Consider the following 20,373-nt stretch of genomic DNA (forward strand, 5'->3'; position numbering starts at 1 on the left):
AGACACCCAACTCATCTATTGGCTGTTGGATCCACTCCTCTCTTCAACATTGCCACATCAGTGCATGTCAACCTTGACAAGCTGTAGTTGAATGGAACTTCCCATTTTATTTCAAGCCTTGGCCTTCTGATTGCCTACTATGATCCCATTTTGTGAAGAAATGCTTTGGATCAGGACATTCACTGTTGTTCTCTAAACAGTGCAAGAAAGGGATAAATCATTGAGGAAGTTAATATGCTGTGCCTTCTTCCTCCTCAGTGAGCATTGTTGAAAGATTTGCTGACCCTGCTTCAGCTAGGTCTTTCTGTTATCACATTTCTGGTTCAGGAGACCTAGTGCCTCCAGGGATGTATGTGTTTTCTAGCATTAGAATGATATTTTAAAGCACCAGAAGCATCTCCACACTAGCAATAAAAAAATATCAATGGTAGAATATGCAAGTGTTGCTTTCGCGATTAAACGAAAATCCACATGAAGCAATTTGTTCCTGTTGGAAGCATGTTAGTTGTGTTTAGTATGCCTTAGCTGCAGTCTAGCTATTTTCCTCAGCATGGATGGGGTTCCAGCAGGCAGAACACTAAGCCATAGAATTTGGCCATAGTGGGGCATTGCCAGAGCTTCTCTCTACCACAGAGCACGCCAGCAGGCCACAATCCCTAGGAATAATAATAATTATAACCTGGTAACTTTTGTAGAGTCTACACTGTTTAGGTTGTTCACCACTCTTCCCCTTCCCCCACTTCCAGCTGTTGTGGGTAAGACATTTAAGAACTTTGGTCTGAATTAACATTCTTGTCTTACCAACAAATCAATTTTGTGTTTAAACCTCCACAAAAAGTTGCTGCCAAGGTGGTCTACTTACGAACAGAAGAGCAGCAATATCACAAGTACATCAGTATTTTAGCAACTTTGGTACATAATTCATTGTAAAAATTCATTCAATAAAATATTTCAGCTAAAACTAGCAATAGTAACAATAATATTAAAACCATTTATATTATATGGAATCGCTGCTATTATTCAGGTTAAGAATATTTTCCAGAGGCTGGAGCTGGAAGAGATTTATATTTCACTAATAAAAAGCCAACATCTGTATTTCTACACCTTTGCTGAACCTGCATATATGTGACAAAGATGGTGTGAAAAGGCTTTATCTTGCAATATAGAACTATGGCCAGATGTAGTTTACACTACTTACTGTGAGCAGCACAGAATGATTCAAGCTCATTATCAGAATATTTCTTTGGCTGGTAAGCCACAAGGAACATGTGGGACTTCTTGGATCAAACACACTTTGTGAGAGCGAAGATATTGTGCATTTAGGAAATGCTTGATGGGCATCAATCACTAAAGGTGCAATCCTATCCATGTTTAAACAGGAAAATGCTCTGCAATTGCCAGGCTGCCCTAGCCAGCACGGGTTTTTTTCTGGTCTAAATGTACATAGAATTACAACCTAAATGAAATGATTACCCCACATGTAGATACAGTTTGGGGGATTTTTTTATTTATTAAATTTATATACCGCCCAATAACTGAAGCTCTCTGGGCAGTTTACAAAAGTTAAAAACAGTGAACATTAAAAAGTATACAAAATTTAAAACCATCAAAAATATAAAAACAACAGTATCCATTTACATGCTGCATTTGTGGATTTTCTGCCTGGCATGTAGCTATTACAGAGCCTCTGCTCATACAAGGTTGCAACCCTATTCTAAGGAGGGAATAGGAGCTGCATAAAACATGTGGGAACTGGGAAGCCTTTTTAAAGCTCTGTACCAGTTTTGACCTTGAATTCACTATGGGGTACTGTGCTCACTGCTGCTGCTCATACATTTTCTTTTTAGCCTACACATATATCAAAACAGATTTTCATCAGTGCCCAGTGCCCAGATAGTTAAGTCATCCCATGGAAAATATTTATGAATACACTCCCTTAAAGTGACATCTGGTATTCACTACAATGGTGGAAAAGCTAGAGAGCTAAGGTGTTCCCTGCCATGCCTTCAGTCCTGCAAAAAAATTACCCTAGAGCAGCCGCCTTGAATTTCCCACTTCAGGGGTGGAGAACCATGAAGAATATGCCCTTATAGTCACACTACATTCACTGTAGTGGTATAATGTATGTGTAAATCCCAGCCTTCCATCTTCTTCACCCCTTTGGAATTCATGTTAAACGAACTTTAAAATTATACATGAAAATAATCTTTGGTCCAGATTTCAAAGACCCTGCCACTTGAAAACTGGTATACATTCGATTCTATATTAGTCTAACCTTTCTGATATATAAATGCTTCAAAACAAGTTATCCCCAAAGCATATATATTCATTGATTACTTCTGTCAAAAGTGAGATATCAATGCTGGGTAAAAACGGGCTGGGCTAAAGAGGGATCCTAATCATATGATCTAATTTGCATTTTGACTGTACTATTGTAGTCATGGTTACCAGGAGTCCAAGAGCAAGTTCCCTATGCAGAGGAGCACACCTACCAGGCTAGCTTTCTCTCTTTAAAATGGATTTATCAGCTTGACACCATAACTAAGCATGGAAATCCCCTATACATGGTAACAGCTGTTTTGTATAGCGTAAGTAAATATTAAGCCAGAATGTAATGTTTTCAGTATTTTCTTCTAGAAATCACTATTCCTGTTTTTTTTTAATTGAATACCAATCCTTTGAATTCTGTGTTTTCATTCTGAAATAAAAACTCATTTAATTTGATAACTGGATCTCACATCAATCTACCAATAAAGTCGAATGCATTCTGAAGGTAGTGAAGGCACAGGGGAAAGGAAGGACTCACCAGATTAGTTGCCATTTGTAGCATAGGGGACCTAGAGCTGAGCAGAAATGCCAGCGGATTGGGGGAAGGGATGAATATTTTTATAGCATCTTCAGTGGAGTTACTTGAAGCAGTAAGTCAGTGAAACTGAAATTCTTCTTAAAGCTGTTTTGCTAGTTGACAGTGCTGTGGATCCAAACAAAAGGATCTTCCAGGTGCATTTTGTCAGAGGAGCAAGCCATTTTCCTGGAAGCCATCTGGGACCCAAAGCCCAAAGTGCATTTTAAAACAAAATTCTCTTTTTACCTTGTATTCTGGTTTAATGAGCACAGGCAGCTCCCTTGAAATCTCCTTTCATGGTGGCATAGTGCTTATCATACTAAGAAGTATATTTATGTGAATCTCTAAAATGTGAATGTTTATCCTGCAGTGAGTCGTCCTTGATCATATTTAATAAGGGACATTTAGTATTGCAAATCCAAGCAGGGGGGCATGGAAACAAGAGATTGCTTTTAACAGCACAGCATTACAAGCAGAAATTGGAAGAACATGGGGTGTGGGGTGAGCAGACACTGACTGTACATTCTACAGCTCAATATGTTGTTGTGTTTTTTAAAAAAAGACAACAGGTAACGTTTTACCAAAGACTACAGCAATGCAGAAATACAGGATGTGCATCTGTTATACATATAGTATCCATTATGGTCAGATCTCCACCAAGCAGGATATAACACTATGAAACCGATTTGAAAATGGCATATGGAATGTGTCATGGGCCCCAACAGTTGTCAGTGCACTTCAGTACCATTATAAAGCAATAGTGTAGATCCTGCCTATATATCCTACATCTTTGGATACTAACACAGAAAGAATGAGGGTGCTTCCAAATGAGCCTTTTATCATGCAAAACATGGAATTTTAGTGGGAGTAGGGGGTGTCCAGGGATTATTGCCTTCCATTTGCAGATCTCCTGTGTTTTTCCACCAGTTCCTTGTTTATTTTCTTGGCCAGAAAAAAAAATCTGTTAAGGAGGAAAAGACTGAATAGGTGCACAATACCTTTTGATTAAAAGTGTTAGAAGCCGTCTGTCTGGAAGTAAACCGAGACTCATATATTCCAAGCTCTTGAATATCATGATACCTCTAGTTCACACAAGCATCAGTTCCCAGTGGAAGTAGATGCAATATATAATGTAAACTTGTTACTCCCAGGAGTAACAAGAATAAGAGAATCAGAAAAATTAGGTGAGGAGTTCCAGGCAGTCAGACAACAAGATTAGGGAAAGATCCCGTAGTGTATACATGTAATGCTTCTCCAGCAGGAAGCCAACTAACTAAATAACCATTTCTGAAACCCTATTTAGTTACAAGATGATTTGATTTCCAGGGTACATTTTACACAGACTAGTTTGTCAGCTACATTGGTCAACTCAAAAATGGGCTTCCAACCCTTTCCCAAAAGAAAATCAATTCACACAATATTAATAATATTGTTAGTGACTCCCACTAAAAGTTATATATGCAGGAAGAAACTTTGCTTCACCATGCAAATATGGCCATGATGTCCTGCATCTAAACACAGAACCTTTAATATTTGAATTTTCCAGCAACATTCCATACAAGTAATCAAGTATAAATGTATGGCACTGTTAATTCCCCCTCCCCAAATCACAATTACCTTCATGAATCCTCTGTGCATAGATGGTTTGCATGCCCAGAAAAAGAGTCCTAGAATATCCTTCCTGACACACTAATGCATGCATGTTTGTTTTTAAATGGGGAAACATAGTATCTAAAAAAGGGGGCAGGGAATAAATGTCAAGGGAGCGCAAAATAATAGATATCATTGGCCCAATGTATTTCAAAGTACAATTTTTGGGGGGCACTTAGAATACACATAAGAAAACAACACACTCTACTTTTCATTTAATAAAATGTTCATCTCCTGTTCTACTTTTTTCTGTTATCAGTGCCTTTCATCCTTTGGTTTCTCTGGAACGCAGTATCTGTTACTTCCAATCTGAAGTGGTACAGTCATGAACCATGTGATTCTTTTTAACAAGTCATTTTCCTCTTAGGGTCCAGTTTTATATTGCTGGTCTGCTGTTACATGATTTTACCCCAACCCTAGTCAATAATGGTGTGGGAGGCAACCATATTAGAATTTCAACCCATGTGTACTCCCAAAACAGTATGGGAGTCCACCAGAGAGTTCAGCAGAATGGCAACCATGCCAATTCTTGTAACACATCAATATGCCCAGATACATTATTTAAAAAACAGGTCTGTGTGTCATTTTGACTTCATTTCTGATGCAATAGTGCCTTAAGGTTTGCATTGTTTCCTGCAAGCTACTTGACTCTTTTGGCAGCTAGCTGTGATTAGCTGTGGTTCTGTGTAACATATATTCACCGTGTGGTTCACATGTTTGTCATTAGGTAATACGTGAAGTGATCCAAAGACTGCTATCACAATGGTAAAACAGAATGGCTAGAAAACAGCAACATACTAGAAAAGAAATTATCTCCTCAAGGGAGGAAGATGATGATCATCACCTCAAATCCAACATTTATGGTAGGAGGAATCACCAACCTGCCTCTCACATTTTAGGAGACACCAACTTCACAGCTTAGATGAAGGCAAATCCAGCAGTCGTTTCCTAGGAGACCTGAGCTTACGGACTCTGCCTCCTCTGTCCAGCCGGCTGCTAGATTAATCTTCCATACAGATATGGATTTTTTTTGCCAGCAGGAGCATTCTGCTGAGATACTTCTTTGCTTTCCTCAAGTATACGCAAATGACAGACTTTTAAAAAAAGCAAAAAAAGCCAGCTGTTATAGAATAAAGCCAGCAGAGTACAATAATTCCAGGTAGTGAAGCAAAACGTTGGGAGGGATCTCATTCTAGACCCCATCTCTTGATCTAAAGCTTTCATATTTTCCCAATGAATCTGAGGGCTCCATCACACCTAGACTTTTGCCTTCATATTATCCCCCTTCGTTTCCATAGCATGTGAAGCCTTGATCACTTACACCTGTGTGCTTTTAGGGTTCATGCATCTTTATACCTCTCCTCCCCTGCACACCTGCAAATCACTATTGCATCTGAGCACCAATCTCCTTCGTACCTCCCCCTACACTTCACTGGTTGTTGGTGGCTGGACAACTCCCTGCCCCCCTGCACTGACTGTAATGGACATGGGGCACTACTAGGTGTTGCTTTAATTTTTCCTCAGCAGTAGCTTCCCTTGTTACTGAACAGATTTGGGAAAAACAAGGACTTCTCTCCCCTAAGTAGTTTCGTGGATATCCCCTGTAAGTCATTAAGCGGCCTCCTACACATCTTTACTCAGAAGTAAGTTTGTTCCATTCTGCCCTTTAAATAAATAAATAACCCACTCACCTGAGAGTAAGAGCTTTATCACACCAGCGTTATACTGTGCAATCACTGTGAATTGCATGCAAAGGACTCTGAAGTTTTCCAGTTTATAATCTGCTTTTATTGTGAAGTATTCCCATGCATCCTGCTTTAATTGTGCTATAAAAGCAAAAGACTCGCCGTATTTTGATACTAGTTTTGGAGTGTATCATCTGAGTGGCCACTGGTGCGCAGGAGCAAGATTTGAAGAAAAAATAAACAAATGCTTACATCTGCGTAAGCTTTAAAGATAAAGACATCAAAATTGGCAGAGTGATAGATATTGAGAGCTTTTAGCATACCAAATTTGAATCGGATTGGGTCATCCGTTGATTTTTTATGATTTTTTTACATTTCCCCCCTTAAACCCACTTCCTGGTATGCAAAGGATCTTGCTGCCCGGTAGCAACAACAATGCCGACAGCTCAGCGCTGTAGGGATAATTCGAGGGAAACAGGTACGTGGGATGAAGCTATAAGCGCCGACGAACTCAATGAGGCTTACTTCTGAGTAGGCTGGCTTAAGCCTGCCTCCCCAAAAGTAATAGATGAAACTTTCCCTACTAGGATCGGGGCCAGATCTTAGGGGAAAGAGAAAGAGCACCAATTCCAGGCAGAATTAGGAGCACTGAACACTGCCTAGGATCGGGCAGGTAAGAAGAAAGAAAGAAAGAAAAGGTGTGTGGAGAGAGAGAGAGAATCCCACTTCAGTAAAGTGCCCACCTGGATGGAAAGAGACACAGGGCTCATGCTTCCCCACCGCTTGACTTAAGGTTGCCTCTCCGCCTTCCCTTGATGCAAAATGGGGTGGCTGGAATAAAAGAAGCCCTCCCGAGATTGGTATCCTCAGCCAACTGTGGAGACAGCTGGTGTCCAAGCCTTGAGGAAAGGGCACCAGGCAAACCCAGTTCCCCTGACCCCTTCCTTTGATGCTTTGGAGCATGAACTGAGGAGGTTTTGCAGGGTTCCCCTTGCCATGCACTTCCAAGCCCCCAAAAGAGCGCTGGTGTGCTTATTTGTGGGTGCGTGTTGTACATTTTAACAGAATTGTGTGTAGAAAGCTATGGCCTTTGCCCCTCCAACCAGCTTTCCGGGGAGTTCCCTTTGGAGGGGGAGGGAAGAGGAAGCAAGATCTCCCATGTCCTATGAGATAGACTTGTGGCGCCACTCCCTTTCCCTGCCTCGCACGGTGCACCTCTCATACACACTCCATATGTCAAATGCACGTACGTACACACACACACACACACACACATACACACACACACAGCCTCTGTGGCTCTCTAGAACTGGAATATGTGTTTATTCAGAAGTAACACTCTCTCTGTTCAATGGGGTTTACTCAAAGGTAAGCCTGCATGTGATTTTCGCAGTTGAAATCAATGGGATTTACTTTTGAGTAAGGGAACCAGCAGATCTGTAGTTTATGAACTTGAAGCTGCACAGCTTCGCATGATCAAAGCAATGGAAGATCAATCCTATGATCCTTCGCACTGGTGGACTATGAGGAAAAGAATTTAAGGGGGGAATTTAAAAAAATCAAGGGATGACCCAATCTGATTCAAATTCAGTATGCTGAAAGCCTCTTAAGACCTATAACTGTGCCAATTTTGATCTCTTTATCTTTAAAACTTATGCAGATGTAAATATTTATTTAATTTCCATTTTAAAAATCCCTTAAAATCAAGGGATGATCCAATTGGATTCAAATTGGGTATGCTGAAAGCCCTCCTTAAGAGTTATCACTGTGCAAATTTTGATCTCTTTATCTTTAAAAATGAGGGCGCTGCTGGCAAGGAGGGTGCATTTTCCACATTTCTTTTAAGGTGAAAATGCCTACTTAGGAGTAAGAACATAGAGTTCAATGGGACCTCTTCTTGCTCCAGAGGGACTGCTTATAACCGACATGCAAATTTAATACATAATTGGATTTAATCCATAATTAATTGATTAATCAATTAAAACTCCTATCAGCTGCCACTGGAGGTTGCATAGTGTTCCCCTTGTCACGCACTTCCAATTGCACGAAAGACTTCAGGTTCATGGGTGCACTTATTCACAGTTGCATCTTGTTCATTTCAATGGGCTTGAACACCCTCCCCCTACGATGTTACCAGTGCATCCCCCTCTCACTTCCCCGCCCCCAAGCAAGTCATGAAGCAAAGGTGGAGGAGCGAAAGTACAATAGACCCTTCATTCGTTCAACCCAGCAGCCAGGAAGCAGCAGGAGGAAAGGATTTGAAATGGAATTTTAAAACACCCACTGGAGAAAATGCACGCCTGTCTCTTTCATCATCAATACCACCCCTTGAACACACTTTCGTCAGCAATACCGCCCCTTGAAAACACACCCACAGAATATCGGATTGAAAATGATGGATGAAAATACATGTTGAAGTTGAGCAGTGTGCTTTTGCATTACTGGAAGAACCAGACATTCCACACACCAAAAACGTCGCTGGGGGGTGGGACGGACAACCGCAATCACAGCAGGACATGGTCAGCATCATCCGAGTTCTTTGCATGCAATTCACTGTGACAGCAGACTATAACGCTGGTGTGATGAAGCTTTGATACACAGTAATGATTTCCAACAAATTGGGAAGTTTTATTTAAAAGCTATCAGGCAGAGGGCATAAGCCATCTCTCTCTCTAGCTTATAAGAAAAATTGCTTACTTGGTTGTGGTTGCTTTTATCTTATCTTTGACTACACAGTTTTTTCTCAGTAATAAGCAAGCAGCAGGTTAACCAGCTTTGACTTGTGACTTTGCTTTGATGCTCTACACAGTGCACAATTTACTCCCCTTCTGTCCCCTCCTCCGAAAACTCATTATGCAGTATTGCGTAGAAGTTCCAAGAAAGAGAGAAGAAGGGGAATCAGCACTCATACCCCCACACAAAGAAGTTTAGCCATCATCTCCATCTGTGACATTCAAGGAAAATAGAAATCATCAGATCTACTGTTTTTAGACTATAGGTAGACACAATGGCTACTTCCCTCTCATCTCTAAGTTTAGGCTTCGATCCAAAGAACCGTGTAACTAGTTCTACAAACCCAAAGAACATTTGACCTGAGTGTCTTTAAGGAGTACTTCTCTATCCTGCATAGCAAACCTTATTTAAAACTAAGGGTAGTTTGAAAAACACTTTACATGGCAGATCCTCCTGCAATATCAAAATGTTTAAAAATTAACTAGATCTGCCTCAGTCCTAAGTCTCTGGATCTTGGCACTAGTTAACAGCTACCAAGTCATCACTTTCCAGGAACATCTTCAGTTTTGTTTAATACGCACATTTTATTTCTGTTTGTGTCCAGTTGTGACCCTTTAATTTTTTTAAAAAGACCCATTTATAAAAACTGTTTATGGCAATAGGCTTGGAGCAATTGGGGATGAGTGGGGTGAAGGTAAAACCTGAGAATTTTGTAAGAAATGCCAGCTTCTTAAAAGTTTCCAAATCAGCATGCTCAGACTTTCCTAACTCTTGCCTCATATCTATTGACATTTTAAAATTTGTCTGATGGGTCTTAGTGGAAAAAATACCTCCTAAGAAAATAATAAAAAGTTTAAGAACATGGAATTCTATATCATATGCTTTGAAAAGCGGATTTTTTTGAAAGCCACAATGTATGGACATTTCTAATTTTAGCATAGCAAAATGTTAACTTTCAACACAATTCCCCTGCCACAAAAGGCAGCCTTTCATAGGTCAAATTTAACAAGTGACCAAACTCTGCATCAATTAGTATGGATTTTATGTTGCAAGTTTTAGGTGTTCCATTTGACATTTATCAATTTAGGTTGACATAAAATCAAAAAAAGGTTTCAAAAACAACCTTTTCACACAAAATAAGAGTCCCCCCTCCCCCAGGTGGTTTTGCAGTGCGGGGAGAAAGACAATTTCAGTCTAGTTGTAAAGCAACCTCACTAGAAAAGGCTTGGATCCTAAGAGAAGTTAGCTTAAAGAACTTCACGGAAGGAAAATTTCCCCTCCCCTTTCCCACTTATCAGCCAATGTCCCGTTTCACATTGTCCAGACGTGCTGCTCCCCGCCCTCTCCAGATAGCCTTTTCTTGGGGCAAAGGTGCCTGCAGAAGGGAGAAAAGACAGAAAGCTTTCCTTCCATCAACTTCCTTAAGTTAACTAATCTTAGGATCCAAGCCAGTGTTTCGGAGCACTTTGACTTGTGTGCCCATGGGAGCAAGTAGCATGACTGCTGCGCTGCACATGCCTAGATATAACTCCAGGTTTTGGCCTTGCCTTCAGTTAGCAGATGATAAACCCAAAAAGCTTAGACTGGTAATGACTATTCAGCTGAGTCACTTGCAAACACTTCAAGAAACTACAGCCGTACACAAGAATACCTCCTCCTAGACATACTAAAAACCACCCTTTATAAAAGCCTTACAAATAGAAAAGACTTTCACCACAATTGTGGAAGTCCAAACTAAAAAGAAAAATACTGAAATGTTTATCAGGGGATTAATTATTCCTGTATTAATAAAATTCACCCTGTTCAGAAATTAAGCTTTTGGATCTGGGGATTTTAATTCAACAAAGTACACATTTTCTTCTTCACCAGAGAGATACTCTATTTTAGAACATTTCATCCCTCTTTCTATTCCATGTTAGTTTACCTTAACTGCCTGAAAAGCTTACAATAAATTAATCAGAGAATGTATTTGAAACTAGTATTTCAAAGACCATTTAAATTGCACAATACAAACAGAAAAGGGTGCAGGCATATCATTTTGTAATTACTGTTTCAGTTTTATCTTGCATTTCTCCTATTTTGTTCGAGATGAGACGGTAAAAAGCCACAGTGCCTGTGTGTGGGGTTATGCAGTGTCTAGGTTATTTTGTTTGATGAGCAAACTCCCTTTTATGTAGTAGTACACATTACAACAACGTAGATGCTATACTTCTGCTGCCTGATTCCTATCTACCATTCAGGGCACTGCAGGTTCTGCTTCTGATGCCTTCCCCAACATCATTCCCTCCAGATATTTGTACTACAGCTTCCAAAATCCCTTACCATTGGCCATGGTAATGGTTGCCTCCCCCCCCCATGTTGATTATTGTGTCGTCCGAACCTTTGACTACTTTTGCCTAGCGACTCTGTAGCTGACGAAAATAACCAATGGTGCCCTCCACACGACATGACAACAAATGGTGGTTTAAATAACCCATTCTGTACATTGCTAGTTATTTGGTCAAAATAATTCACTATGAGTTAAAAAAAATCCTGCCAAATGACACAATAATCAATGGTGGGTTAAATAACCCACCAGGAATTATTTAAGCCATCATGAGTTATTGTGTCATTCAAACCCAGTCTCTCTCTTTCTCTTTTTACAAGTATACATTATTCCTGTAAAAAAGTTCCTTGTGGAACTATAACTTTACGTACTACTAAAATTAGGAGGTGGTTCCAGCATTACTAAAAAAGCACTGATTTAGTAAAATCTGTATTTCATTTTTGAAATAAAGATTTATGAAAATATTTAGAGTTTTATATTTCTAATCGACTTGTGTCATTTCACCTTTCATTTCAATTATTCAAATATTCTAATTTTTGAAACAAAGCATTTAGAGGAATTCATTTAAATATTCACAACACAATAGTTTTTGTTGCTGATGGACAAAATATTTGTATAAAAAGGTAATTGTGGGCCTTTGGTGCATTTGTACGCAAAATTCAGAAATGCCTCCCTCTAATTTACTCTATCATCAGAGTAAATATGATCTTAAGTATAAAATGTCAGGTGGTCATCAATGTGGGCAATATCCAGTAGGTTAGAACATTTTTTACCTTCTGCAGAGGATTCAAGAAATATGCAAACAGTATTTATCTTGTCATCTGGAGTTTAAAGCTCTCTGAATAGGGTAAATGCCAATATAGTCAAATGACAAACATCATATTGGAACTAGAATTTTTGTATTGCATCATTAAGACAGATTTCATGAGTGATCCTTTTAGCCTTTTATGAATTTTATTACCATCTGTGTGAGAGAAGTACCAGTTAGTGAATATTTATGTTCTATACATATTTTCATAATTTGTTATCATTTGGTTTCCTTTCTTTGTGGTTTCTTGACAGTATCTTGACCATGTATTTTAAAATTGCTTGTGTTCTAATACAAACAGATCCCCAAGAAACAGTCTGTAATCAACTGCCTTTTATTTTGTTCATTTACAATTGTCAGACAATTTTTAAAAGTTATTTATTTTTACGTAGAGAGACTGAACTTTCAGTAGAGCAATTTGAACATAAACACATTCAACTTTATATCACTACATTTTCATAAAATATACACCACTTTTTATACATTATAGGCTTAGTTGGTTGAGAAACAAAACAGCATGTGTTAAATGCTGAAAAAAGGGATGACTGAGAACTGATCCCATACATACTTTTCTGAAGTGGCAGGAGCAGTCTTTACAGGTTACTTCACCATCTTCGTTTCACATGGAGAGGTGTCAGTCTAAAATCACCTCCATGTGAAAACAATCTCACAACATGGTAAAACTGCTTCTAGACAATGCCGCTTCGGACTGCTAGCAGGGTGGGTAGGTAGGTATGATTGGCCCCATTCAGAAGACACCTTAAACCACGGCTTTAACTATGGTGGTTAAGCTAGAAAGCCTGGCTTTGTTTAAAAGACACCTTAAACCACGGCTTTAACCACGGTGGCTAAGCCAGAAAGCCTTACTCACCGTGGTTAAAGCCGTGGTTTGAGGTGCCTTCTGAATAGGGCCATTGAATGTTTTTCCATGAAAAAGTATCTATAATCCTTTTCCCTGAAATGAAACATTCCATGTACATGGAACTGTGTGTGTTTGTTTTTCAAAACACAGTAGCAAATCCTGTTTTAGACACTTGCAGGACTGAGGCTGTAGTATAGACTTCATGCCAATATGACCCTCAAAGTAAACAACACTGTACAACTAATGTGTAACCTTCCCTACTCCTTTGGTATGTTACATAAAATGAATAAAAATGTCAAACGCCAATATGAAAAAAAGACCAAAACAAAATATGTACTTCAACATTATATAGATATATAAAGCTTCATCATTACACATGCCCAGTTCTTGAACGTAATATAGTTTATATTTCTTACATACAAAAAGATTTATAGAAACTAGTTTCTTACATTTATTTTACCGCCTTTACATTTCAGAACAAGAAATGTGTTTTGAAATTGACTAATAAATTTGGTGGCTAAAATATTTTCATATACAGTACTTTTGAACAACATTAGCACTTGGTTACAAAACACCACAGTGATGATTATTGGCACATAAAAAATTCCTTCTCTATGCGAAAATACACAAAATAGATAACTGCCCAATATTTTTCTGATAAAATCTACATAATTAACTTGAAAGAATTCATTCTGCAGTAGCAGAACTATTTTCACCTAGTATATATTTTGCTGATTTCCTCCACCCTTTTTAAACAATGCCGTAACCTAAACCATTCTGTAGATTATGCCAAATGGTAACTGTACAGAAGGCTATGAAGATCTATAGAAAATCACAATTTTTCCACAAAAAAAGTGACTTGTTTAAATCTGAAGAACAGTTCAGAATCATTTCATCATCAATAGCTACATTTAAGCTGTAAAAGTTACCCGCAATAACACACTTTTTGTTTTGTTTTTACTGGAAAACACATATTGTAGCCTCACTGCTTCTGGCCTAGTACACATCCAGAACAGAGGCAAAAGAAAAATGCACAAATAAATGTGATTGTTAAAGTGCTTCTCTGATCTTTTCTCTTCATATTAAAATACCTTTACAATACATAGTGTCTAATTTCTGAAACACTGATTTCATTACATTTTTTTTCTCATGTTCCTATACATCAGGAGTACACAACCTGCAACCTTGGGCTGCATACAGCCCTTGGCCACTCCCTGTGTGGCCTCCAGAGCTGGTGGGACCCCATCTACTTTTTCTCACTGGGTTATGTGCGGGGAGGGGAAATGCTGTACCTGACTTCTGAGATCACTGTATTCTTGCTGGCGATCACCCCAAGTTGTAACCCCATACTATAGATTTTTTTTTTAAAAAAAAAACTGAAACATTACTGAAAGTTAGCAACAACCATGGGCACAATCAACTGGGAACTTCTCCTGCACGCACCCAGTAAATCAAATGGAATCTGCAAAAACACAGCAAGTCACATCTGTGGAATGCAGCCAAAGCTCACTCTAGTCAAATGAAACAGTAGCTTTTGGATCATCCAGTTTGGAATAGTACTAGAAGGGCATCCCCACTCTACTCCATTGTCCTGGACCTAGATCCAGAATAAGTCCAGGCTTTAAGGCTTTTTCAGAGGACTGCAATTAACTTTAAGAGAAGGGGGAATTGGGAAATTAGACGCAGCTGGAGGTGGCAGATAAATTTCCATTATTAATGGTGACACTATGGGGACTTAGGAACATCTATTGAAAATTGAAAATCCTGGGAATTGTAGTTTTAATCACCCAAGCCTGAATGGAGTGAGCCAGGAGACATTAAAAAACTCAGACTTCTGTGGACCCAGAAGCCATGGAGTCCCCAAAGCATGTTTAGAAGCGTCCATCAAGGACACCAGGAACTGAAAGATAGGCCCATGTATATATCCTGACATTGGTCCCCTACCCTCCCTGCAAAGTAAATATCAGTAAAGGGAAAAGGAGGCAGGAAACTGGCAGAATGGAAAGCAGGAACCAAAACAAATCACAAATTGGGTCAAATTTTGGAGGGGAAGTTTTGGCTCCTCTGTGGGGCTTTTTTTTTTTTTTTTTGAAATGGTGACCTTCTGAATCCTTACGAATTTAAAATACGTCATCTCTAGTTTAATGATATATATTTTTAAGTCTGTAGGCCAACTCACGCAATCTAAATGCACAATACTGACACACACACCCTACATAATGTCAGCAAATGTCTGGCCCTAATAGCTTCATTCTTTGAAATCACAGGAATCCCCATCCATCTTCCTTTTTCTATATAGGAGCTGCTCCATGCCTGAGAAGGCCCATGTGCTTCTTAAAAGGTCTTAACCAATCTTCTATATTTAAGGGAACAGAGTCTTACTATTTTGGTATGTTTACTGAATACATTTTGGGGGCTTTAATATTTTTATAGTATTCGCAATGACACTCCTTATCTTTATTTAAGGTGGGCATCAATTGCAAACAGTCTGGTTGGTGTTTTCCTAAGTGTTCTTAAACACCCAAAACTTAATGGTTTCCAATTCCGAGTATGGATTTCTTTCAAAATAAATCCTACTTAAATCATTCTGCTCTCATGAGGCTTATAACAGTGCTTTCACTATAATTCACAGAATAAAACATTTTATGGGGGGAAATGAAGTACTATGTACATATAAAAAACAAGGGTACATGTTTTTTATAAAGTCCCTAAAGGACTTATCCCATTTAATCAGGCTTCATAAATTTATTGAGAAAATAAGTGTGAAAATAAATAGCAATTCAAAATCTACCCAATTTTTTAAAACAAAAGGAGAATTTTGATGAACTAAGAGGGCAGAATTAATGAGGTTTTTTTTAAAAAAAATGCATTTGTAGTCATCATGTGCTATTTTAGATGATTCTGACACACTCATCTCAGAGTGGGTTGCATGGGAGAATCTGGGTATGCATATCCGTGGAATATAGAGTCAACATAGTGAGCTTTGACAACACAATCACTTGACTTGGAGATGGGGCCTTTGATAGGGCAAATGACTTGTCTTCCCAACAAGTCATTTGCCCTATCAAAAATGTTGTCCTAATATCCCTATGATATGGATATAGTACACATATAGAACATGTAGCTAGATGCAAGCACTTTAATCTTGCATGGAACCTTTCTGTGCACAAATGACTTGATCCACCAACCAGACCTTTGCACAGAAGCCTGCTTCCACCTGTAGATTGCTCTTGCTAGACTGACGCAAGTGATTAGTATTAAGAAATATGCCGCAATAGTATTAAGAATTGTATTAAGAAATATGCCGCACCACCATAAACCATTAATCCTAACTTTTCTAAAACACGGTGGGTTGTATCCAATGTTAGTTCTACTTAGAGTAGACACACTGAAATGAATGGGGCTTATGTTAGATTGTTTTATATACAACCCAACAGATCTGAACCGAATTGACTTCTGGAAGTAGGTACTAGAAAGTTTTAGTAAGTGTTGTGCTTAGGCATGCTGTTCATGTTTATTAAAAAAAAACCTGTATAGGAAATTAACCTGATATATTTTAATTAAATAGCTCTATCTGGAATGTTACGTCTAGACTTCTAACACAGTCTTCTTAAAATTAAGATATGCAAAATATAAACAAAAATCTGTTGCAAAATAGAAATATTTCATCTTTATATTTTCATTATAAACATTCACAGATTCTAAAAATAAAACCCCAATTTTGTAGGACTTATTTCAAGTATTAATTTAATTGAGTTTTATTATAAATAATTCTTGGTACTGTGACTAAGGCAGGATTAAAGCATAAAACAACATTGAAAGGAAGACTTAAACCAGCAAGTCTAGAGGAAAAACAAAAAAGGTGGCCGTGGATTTTGTGCTGTTGTTAGTGAGCTGAAAAACACTTTCAGGTTCTAACAGGTGGAGAGTGGGGGAACGTCAGGGCTGATTTAACGTAATAAAAATAATAATACTCCACAACAAGATAAAAGTAAGAAGCTTCAGAAAAAGAGCAGTGCATGGCTGAATGTCATTTAAGAGAATGTCAAGAAACTAGAACGCTGGCTAATGCTTTTTTTCCGTTGATAAAGGCCTCAGCACAGTCTGAAAAATAAGAAGGTTCATATAAATTGGATCATTATTTGCAAAGCTCAGTTTGTGACAAGGTTATATCAGAGCAATCATCCTTTGATTAGATTAGGCGAGCCATGAGTTAATTATTGTTACTCCATAGTAGATAACTACAGCAGAAAAGTAAGAGTAGATCACCAATTAAGCATCTGTATTCCACTTGGCTGCAAGCAAAGCCTGTAAAGTGCTGAGACCGATTTGAGCTCCCCTCACATGTTTACCTTTAACACACAAGCTGGAGGCTTTTTCCTGGGTTAAGGCTTTAGGCAGGAAAACCAGTGAAGGCATATTTAAGGGCTGACCCTCTTAAAGGCGGCATATAGTTTGGCACATAGTTATCATTGGACTTGGTGATAAGAACAACAACATGCTTGGGAATTATACTTGTGTTTTATCTAAACTAAGAGAATGTTTAGGGCAAGGCAGAAACCAGATTCATCATAAAAGCAGCCAGGTTTGGTCTATTTACGTGTCTTGCCTTTGTTTTTAAAGGCAGGCACAGCTTAAAACTATGTAAGGCAACGCTGTTTATTTAGTGAAATCACAAACAGAAATTTTGAATGGAGGCTAGTGGAAAAGTCAAAATGCTCTGTGAAAGAAGATAGCTAGCTTGAAAAGATGAAACACCCAGAGACATGTTATGCACCCCCCCATTTCTGAGCACTTTGTTTCCAGCAGTTCCCTGGCTGAATTCTCCAAGGGTTAAAAAGGCATTTGAATATTAAGCACAAAGAACGGGGGGGGGGGTTTGTGACGGGATGGGACAGGGGACCAGCCACTGCACATGACCTCTTTTGGGGCAGCTCCCTTACCAAACCTCCCAAATGGCTTTCAAAATTTGAGTTTTACAATATTGCAAGAATCACTAAAAAGGAGTAAGCGCTCTTTCCAGGCTTCCAGTGTAACGTACAATGGAGGGAGTCCCACATCTGTCCCACAGGAAGATGAATTTTGTCTAAATGTGGCAACGGTTTCTTATTCCCCCTTCAGAAGACACACATGTGCCCATCACATTAAATGGGAAATGCAAACATCTCATTTTATGCCTTAAAAACTAATGCCCCATGTGGCTATCAATCCCATCCTATATGGATATAAACACATATGCTATGATAAAATTTAGTCATTATGGACTTCTCAGGCTAATCCCATACCCAACTGTACTCTATTTCGCTTGAGAACATGTTGGCCATCCCTTGAATATATGCTCATTCATATTTGAATGAGTAAGCCAGCGTACATACATACAACAAAAGAAAAAAATTCTGTTTAGCTAGGCCACATACAGACATAATAAGCCAGAATTGTTCAGCACCTTGTTGGTACACACTGCCCAATCGCCCTCCCCCCACTTGTCTGTCCCACCAGGGGAAGCAGGTAACCTAACAAGGAAAAACTTCTTGTTACGTCTGAAGTCACACTCTTGGTTTTTTGCTACTTTAACAAACTAGAGGGGCTGTTCACATGACACGGCAATCCACCGTGGGTTATTTAATCTACAGTGAGGCTGTGTTGTGTGGGCAGCATTTTCAATATGCAACACACACACCCTGAGGGGTCGTCATGTCATGCAAACCTGAGCATAGGTTATGCCAGGGTTAAACAACCCTTGCATAACCCCGGGTCTGTTTTAGGGTACAATCCCAGAGCAGGGTTTAGATATGCAACCTGGTGCCTGTAGGAGTTGTGGCTCGTTGCAGGTTAAATAACCCACAAAAAGCTGTAATGTGCTTTCTGAACCTGGTCCGTGTTGGAAGCCAGGATTTAAAGTTTGCTTCTTGTTCCTGGTTTTGTTAAGCAAGTAACAACAAGCCAGGGTCCAGGTTTGAACATAACAGGAAATTTTATTTCCACATTCATTTCTAGCTAGTTTAGTTGCTCCCATTAGCAAAAGGAGGGGTGATTGGGCAGCACGCAAAGCATCTGCTCATGAAGAAGAAACCAGAACTGTTAGCATTTCTGGCTTACTGTTACGTCTTGAATGTGTCCATTATCCATCCTTAATATTTGCTTCCGAACTAGGGTAGCTATATGTTCAAAAATTATCCCTATATATCGGGGGTCACCAACGTTGTGTTTGTGGGCACTAACTTGTTGGAGGACACCTCCCATGATGCCCTCCCAGCTCCTGCTTGTCATGATTTTTTAGAAAAATATTATGATTATGATTATTAACTGGTGTGTTACTCTGAACATCACCAGGTTGTCTTCTGTGAAACGGGTATTTTGTTGTGCTTTGTGCAAATATGTGATTTGGCATTTGGGTTCAAACTCCACCTCTGTCTTGTACTCAGTTTCTTGGCAAGTCACTTTAGTTTGCCTCCTATGAAATGGGCACCGGAGCAGAAAACTGGGTTCAGAAGTGTGCTTATGTTTTGGAGCTCAGACCACACTTCTGCCTTTTATTAGGTTCTTGGGCACATTATTTTTCTTTTAGCCTCACCACTTTGCCTTTGGAAGATGGATGCTTTATGACAGGCCATACTCGCCACGACAGCCATTTTGTGAATGGGCATGTCCCCCATGGCAACCATTTTACGGCAGTGCCCACAGCATCCTCAAAATTCCAAATGTGCCCACCAGCCCCAAAAGGTTGAGAACCCCTGACATACATGAACTAGTATTAGAATCTATGGCTTCCGAACAAAACAAAACAAAAAAGAACTGGCAATTTTTTCATTTTATATTTGCATTAACATCTATTGCAATTATTAACCCAACAGAGTGAGAAAACATGAACTTTATTCCATAAAAGGAACAGTTTGGGGAAGCGTTTTAATTTTTGAACAATGAATTGTATTATTCTTCCAAGTTAAAAGGAGACATGGTTTTGGCACAGAACATTTCATTCGCCTTTTTAGATTATCTTTGCTGTAGAAAATCGTATTTGCGGGTGGATGAAGTGTTACTTTTTTCATCACAAAGGCGGATACACAAAGGTAGATTCCTTTGCCTAGGTGGCAGGGCTCCTCATTATTTAGAGGTAATTATAAAGTATACATGAGGTTGGATGATATTATCTCCTTACTCCTTTTTGATTCTAAAAGGCTGTTGAGTCAAACATTGTTCAAGGAGAGCAAAATTGTCAGTAGGAAAAGGAGAAAAGTCACACACTCAGCACAATAAAAGGTTGCTGGTATGATTAAAAACTTTGATTTGTGCAGTTACCAAGACAACACCTAAAGTCATCTAACCTAGGCATTTATACAGTCACTTTCCCCTTAGGCATGCAGCTATAGATAATAAGTAATAATACTTACAGCGTTAGTGTTAAAAGTGCTTCACACTCGTTAGTTGTTTCCAAACAAGAGTCTTTCAAGTTTTAGTTTTCTG

Source organism: Elgaria multicarinata, chromosome 9, assembly GCF_023053635.1.
Source record: "Elgaria multicarinata webbii isolate HBS135686 ecotype San Diego chromosome 9, rElgMul1.1.pri, whole genome shotgun sequence".
Classification (NCBI taxonomy): Eukaryota; Metazoa; Chordata; class Lepidosauria; order Squamata; family Anguidae; genus Elgaria; species Elgaria multicarinata.